The sequence below is a fragment of the Panthera onca genome, chromosome C2 (genome assembly GCF_046562875.1).
Source record: "Panthera onca isolate mPanOnc1 chromosome C2, mPanOnc1 haplotype 2, whole genome shotgun sequence".
NCBI classification, from domain to species: domain Eukaryota; kingdom Metazoa; phylum Chordata; class Mammalia; order Carnivora; family Felidae; genus Panthera; species Panthera onca.
In genome coordinates, this window is record NC_138347.1 from 22,415,175 (window position 1) to 22,422,372 (window position 7,198).

The 7,198-nt window shown below is 37.6% G+C and overlaps 1 pseudogene; it reads left to right on the top strand.

Annotated features, from left to right (window-relative positions):
• The first annotated feature begins 5,310 nt into the window (after window positions 1-5,310).
• Window positions 5,311-5,749, top strand: LOC132684353 (ADP-ribosylation factor 1 pseudogene; annotated as a pseudogene).
• The last annotated feature ends 1,449 nt before the right edge of the window (window positions 5,750-7,198 follow it).

The following is a 7,198-nucleotide window of genomic DNA, read 5'->3' on the forward strand; positions in this document are numbered from 1 at the left end:
TAAAAAGTGGTCACAATCTTCATATACCAAACGGAAATATTTTACCTTTTACATATAAGGAGATAGAAGTTTCAGGGAGCTGTGGAAGTTGAGGAGTCATCATCCTCATTAAAACCTCTCTCCTTCAACATCTTAAATATAAAGGGTTCTTACATAGTATTTTAACATATAAATGCCAGATACTTGTCTCCTGAGGAGCCATTTTCCTCCTCTTTCCTTCTTGAAAAAAACAACCTTCCATGACAAAGACTGAAGACCATTGAAGTGTGTCTTCCCAAACTTCCTGCAGATAATAGTGGCCAAGCCACTATTAATAGTGGCCAAGTGGTCCATTTTCACCAATGAGCTGTGTGATAAGACTGAGGTGAGAGGGATTTGGAAAAAGATTTTCACTCTAATAAATGTGGGTGTTGAAAGAAGAAAACATCTTTTTCCTGCTTGGAAAGCTGCTAACTTTGGATCATGATCCTTTCAGATGGAACATTTGAATTTCAACTATGAGGGAAGATACCACTACCAGGAGCAGAAGAGTGGAGAGCAAGAACCTGGGTGATTTAGGGCTTACTGAGGCTTTGAATCAATTCTGGAAGAGCCAATTTTTGGCTTCTCATTATGTGTAATTTAATGTTGTTATTTTTTTTTTTTTTTAAAGAACTGAGTTTCTTTTTTTTTTTTACTTTTTTTTTTATTATTATTTTTTTTATTTTTGAGACAGAGAGAGACAGAGCATGAACGGGGGAGGGTCAGAGAGAGGGAGACACAGAATCTGAAACAGGCTCCAGGCTCTGAGCTGTCAGCACAGAGCCCGACGCGGGGCTCGAACTCACGGACCGCGAGATCATGACCTGAGCCGAAGTCGGCCGCTCAACCGACTGAGCCACTCAGGTGCCCCTAATGTTGTTATTTTTAATACATTATGATTTATTTTGTTATAGCCCAAACCATGTTTTATTGATAAAGAAGATGAGTTGCAAATGTCACAAAACCCAACTTAAAATATATGAATCAAAATAGTGATTTGAGTGAAGAAATTGGGGACTTCCAAGGAACTCAATTATATAAAAACATCCTAGTTCCAGGAATAGTTGGAAGAAGTTTTACATTCCTCTCTACTTCTCTGTTCACTGTTGCTTCATTGCTTATGGAACCTTGTCACAAGAATGAAAGCTTAGTTTCTAACATCAGCCCCCAGGTACCCCTACCAAAGCTTTTACCTTATAGTGCGAGACACTTAAGAAGGTATGCTCAGTTCTAATTTTGAAATTCCACATAAAAAGCATACTATATAAACATGCATCAATTTTCCAACCTACAACATCCAGCATGACTGATGGAAGGACGGTCGAGTAGAATGGGAAAGGCCTGGCAAGGCTTTGCCCTGAGTGCAATCAGTGGGGCTTTGCATTGCAGACAATTTATAAATAGTAATAAAATAGGCCAAAAGTTGTTCTGCTTTACACTGTCATCATGTGTCAACCATTCCAAACAATGTTAGTGATGAAACAGTCCGCTTTGCTGAGGCAACTGCAGTCACCCACTTTTGCTATGTCACTGGGCGGTTCCAAAAGAGCAGTGAAGAGAGTGCAATCCCAGAAAGTGACTACAGTGTTTAGCTACACCATGAGAATTGAGTGTCTCTACTATATAGGCATTATGCTAGCCAATAGGAAGAGTAACATTTAAAACAATATTACCTGCTCTTATGGAGTTTATAATCTGGTGTCAGACAGACATTAATCACATGTAATACATGCTTTATTTACATTATCTTATGATTATATAGTATATTACACATTTTATATAAATACAATTGTATATTCTAATGCATACATATCATACTTTATATTATACTTGTATTTAATACACACAAAATAATGATAAACACAAATTACTATATTCATATTCTATTTGGGCATAATACATTATCACCGTCATACATTCTATAAGAAGAAAGTACAAAAACCAAAACACCTTGAGGTACATTGGGATTCCAAGAAAGAAAGTTTAAGTAAGAAATTTTTAAGATGAAAACTAAATTGTATGCCAGGTGAAGCATAGGGTAAGAATGTTATAGATAGTAAATGAAGGATTTGAAACAAAGGAAAACTTGTTTCTATGTATGTAACACATAGTAGCCTTTAGAAAAGTGAGAACAAATTTAAAAAAAAAAGTGTATTTCCTTCAGAAGCTGCCATCAATTATTTGCTTTATTTTCTTCATTTCAAAACCAGGGATGATAACTGTACCTAACTCATTAAACTGTGATGATCGAATGCAGTATTGTACTATACTCTGTACTTCTAACAATGCTTGCAGACCAGTATTCTATAAGTGTGTGTTAATTAAATAAAAATGATGGATGAGTAGATAGGAGAGAAGAAGAGAGGGAAGGAGGGGCAAGGAGGAGAGGGAAAGACATAAGGAAAGGAGAGAAAGAAGGAGAAATAGTTAGAAAGAAGGAAGAAAGAGAGGAAGATAGACTTTAGCAATTGTTCAGAAGTTTCTAGTTTAGGCTGTAGGTGGATAGATAGATGATAGATACGATAAATCTATCTGAACATGCTGATTATCTATATTTATACCTGTATCTATATATCCAACAAGAGCAGAATTTGTGGGTCTTGAAATATGTACACGTTTAACTCTCTAGGTTGTTGCCAATCTGCTTTCTAAAGATTTTCTTTCTTTCTCTTCTCATTTTTGTTTCCAAACTTACACTTACACAGGTAGTTATGAGGGTTTGCATTTTACTATATCCCTACCAACATTTGTTATTATAGGCCATTTAATTTGTGTTAGATATAAAATGATTTTTTATTGTGATTTTATCTACTTTCCTTCGGTTACTATTGAGGTTAGGCATGTTTTTCTTCGGTGAAAAGTCTGTTGATGTCTCTCCAATGTCTTCAGCGGATTATCTTTGCCTGAGTTCTTTCATATTTTTATATTCTAAAGTTTTCTTTTTTTTGGTTTCGATTTTCAACAAATTTGTAAGTTTGTGAGCATACCTGCAATCTTTTCATGAGACACTTTAGCAGAAATATTAATTTAATTATATATTCCAAATTATCAATTTTTAAAATGTTTATTTATTTTTGAGAGAGAGAGACAGCGAGCATGTGCAAAAGCAGGGAAGGGGCAGAAAGAAAGGGGTACAGAGGATCTGAAGCAGGCTCTGTGGGTCCAAACCCACTAACCATGAGATCATGACCTGAGCCAAAGTCTAACACTTAACCGACTGAGCCACACAGGCCCCCCAAATTATCAATCTTTCAAGTTCTATTTCATTTTTTGTCTTGTTCAAAGATATTTTAAAGCTCAAAAGTGTGCCATTAATCACCTATATCTTTTTTAAAAGCTTTGAGTTACTGTATTTCATATTTAGGTTATTTTTCATCTGGAATTCATGTGCATATAAGCCCAATATAACATTTTCCACATTTATAATTAATTCCACTGCCAGTGACTAAAGAGTTTATCTTTTTCTCATTAATGTGTTATTTTAAATATTTAATATTGAAATATTATATATATTATAAATATATATTCTAAATGTTATATATAATAATATTATAATATATATAATATTATTATGTTATACATAATATATTATTATTTTAAATATTTAATATTTAATTTAATTAAGTGTTTAAATATCTCATGTGTTATTTTAAATATTCATGGGTCTGTTTTTGAGCTCTATGTTAATTTGGTTATATCTCTGAAAAAAAACTTCCTTATTTACTTATATATTACTTATTAATGTCCAAATTCATTATGTACTTTTTTCCATTTTTTTTCTTTTTTTGATTTTAAACAGCCATATACACTTTTTTTTTTAAGTTTATTTATCTATTTGGAGACAAACAGAGATAGCACAAGCCAGGGAGGGGCAGAGAGAGAAGATGACAGACAGAGAATCCCAAGCCGACTCAGCACTGCCAGTGCAGAGCCTCATATGGGGCTCAAACCCACAAAATCATGAGATCATGACCTGAGCCGAAACCAAGAGTCAACAATTAACTGAGTGAGCCACAGAGGCACCCTGTCACATGCACTTTTGAAGCGATTTTCAGTTGTATTAATTAATGTAAAATTTGGTTATATGAGACAGTGTTCCAAAAAAATTTATTGCTTATAAAAGACAAATGTTTATTTTTCTCACTTAAAATCTCCATTCAGTGGAGATCCTATTCTATCGTATTGTCTAAATTCTATTCTAAACTAAATTCTATTAATTTTTTGTTGTTGTTGTTTCACCATTCCACACACGTTGGCCTCATCCACATAAATGAAAACAGCTCTGCAAAACATCCTTGTTCCATACAGAAAGAAGGCAGGGAAGTCAAGGGTGACGGGCAAGTCCCATTTAATTAATGGGAAAACCCTGAAATTGAATACATATAAAAAATGTTTTTGCCGTCTTATCAGAGAGAATTTAGTCCTATGACCATATCTACATGCTGGGGAGTGAAGGAAATGTTATCCTTTTCTGTAGATAATGATATACTCAGTATAAAATTTAAAAATCAAGATTTGTTACCATGAAAGGACATAAAGGGACCTTTTTGTTGTTGTTAATTTATTTCTGTGGCTATCCGAATATCCACGCACCCACTTCTCATTCATGGTACAGACTCCTTTTCTCCAGCAAGAAAATCTTAAATTAACATAGTAACTAAATAACCATGAAGAATGAATAATGTTCAGCAAGTTTCAATATGGACATTTAGTTTAGACAACTAAGAGACAAATAATATGTTTATACACACCATGTTGAAATATGGATTAAGAATAGGAACACTGCAATAAAAATTCATTTGGAAAAGGTAAGAAGAAGAAACACGGTCAGCCTTAGCCAAAGCATTTATCAAATGTCACTGGGTAGGACACAGCACTTTAGAAACGACTCTGTTATTCATGGTCTAATGTGCATTCTAGCTCCGCCTCTGGGGAATTTTCCCTTGTGTAGATATGCCCCAGGTCACATTTAAGAGGAAACTGGAGAATATTCTCTTGGGAGGTTAGTGCTGGCTTGGTCTATTGGAGATTGTTTATTAGTTATACGATGCCTCTGCATATCAAGCTCTCCATTTCTTTGCCAACACAATTACTTGGGCAACTTGAAGTCCCCACCCCTTAAGTGTGTGATGTGCATAGCAACCTACTTCTAAAGGGTAGGAAAGCAGAGACTAAAAAAAGTAACTTGACACTGGAGAAAGCTGACGTTTAAACACTCCTTTAGTCAACTGATAAAAGATCAACAGTGAAATATTACATTGACTGTATGTATTCTTGATATGACATGACATGCTATCCACTCTGAAGCTGGGTGGGATCGTCACCACCATCCCCACCATAGGCTTCAGTGTGGAAACCATGGAGAAGAACATCGGTTTCACCGTGTGGGGAAACACGGGCCAGGACAAGATCCAGACTCTGTGGCGCCACGACTTCCAGAACACGCCAGGTCTCGTCTTTGGGGGCAGGCGGCATCAACAGAGGGCTCGTGAACCCTGCCCGTGAGTTGCTCATGGGGATGCTGGTGAAGGGCGAGCTCAGGGACGCAATCCCGCTGGTGTTCGCCAACAAGCAGGACCTCCCCAACACCGTGAAAGTGGCCGAGATCACAGAGAAGCTGTGTGTGCACCACAGGAACTGCTACGTGCGGGCCACCTGTGCCATCAGTGCCCACAGGCTCTATGAGGGACAGGACTGGCTGTCCAATTGGCTCCGGAACCGGAAGTGAGCCACGCTCCTCCTCTTCCCTTTGGCTGCTTTAATTCCTTCCACCCTGCTTTCTTCTGCAGTGGTGTGAGCGCGGAAAGGGCGTCCCTGGTGGGTCAGTGCGCCGCACCCTGCTGCAGATGTGCAAAGCGCAGCCTGCAGCCGGGTTTTATTGACTAAATAATTATTGTTACCAACTAGGCAGTTTTCTGGTATTCCTATGCAATATTACTCAGCTTGCTTTTTTGGTGTTTTGTTTTGTTTTTGTTTGCTTTTTTTATTGTAAAAAGAGAATCAACTGACCGTTGGGTACTGAGAAGGGATGTTAGGCACACGGCGATCTCCAGGAGTCGCTGTGTGGGATCAGCCTAGTGCTCCTCCTCTGGGATCCATTCTGTGTGCTCAGGATAGGATCCCTGAGATTCGCTGTGTCTCCGGTCATCCCACACCCCCTAGCTTTTGTGCTTACACTTGTGCTCACCCAGCGGCCCAGGAGATGGGCTGGGGGCTGCGGCCACCACTCCTGAGCCCCCAGCCTTTCCCTTTCCCCGGCTTCCCTGGGCTGCCCGCACCCCCAGAGCCCCCATCTATATGTGTTTTTATTCTTTCAGCCTGCAAGGGTCAGATTTGCCATCGAAAGGGCGACCGCTACTTTTTTCTTCTGAACTTTTTGGTAAACATGAAGAAGCTGGAGCTGTTCAACTTTAGCTTGGGGAAATCATCAGAACTGGTTTATGTCATGTGGAACCTCGTACAGCTTTCAATGCATCATGAGTAATCAACTGTTTTGTGTACTTCAGTTTTCATTTCAACAAATAAGCACTGTAATTATAGCCACTATAATAAAAACTCTTAACTATTAAAAAAACTACAAAATCTTAATAAAGTACTGCAGATAAAAATATACCAATAATATTTCATTAGCTGTGACAAATGTATCACATTAATATGAGATGTGGGCAACAAGGAAAAATGAGTACAGGGTAGAGGAGAACTCTTTCTACTCTGCTTGCGACTTTTCTATATATCCAAAATTAGGCTAAAATGAAATTTATTTAAAACAATTTAGTAGTATCTTGTCCATCTGTTTCCAATCAGCTCCATTTGTGAATGATGATGTCCAAATATTCCCTCTAACCATGATTTAAACCCGAAGTATTTGGTCTTCAATTTAATGTTCTCTGCTCTCTTATTCTTCATCCCTCCTGCTGTACAACAACATAATGGAAGATGTCTTGCTTTCCTAGACAGAGTTTGAATGTTCTTCTGCTAGGCAGCTAACAGAATTACCCACTACTGATAATTTAAATTAAATTACAGGCTTAGGGTTTTCAGCCACATAAGTACCGTGTATTGTAGACCCAGAAATCTGTGAAGACAGGCTTGTCTGTATTTGCCCCTTCACCCAAAACTATTTTCCAAATTTCAACTGACAACCACGATTGTTACTTGTGTTCCTCAATGTGGAGAA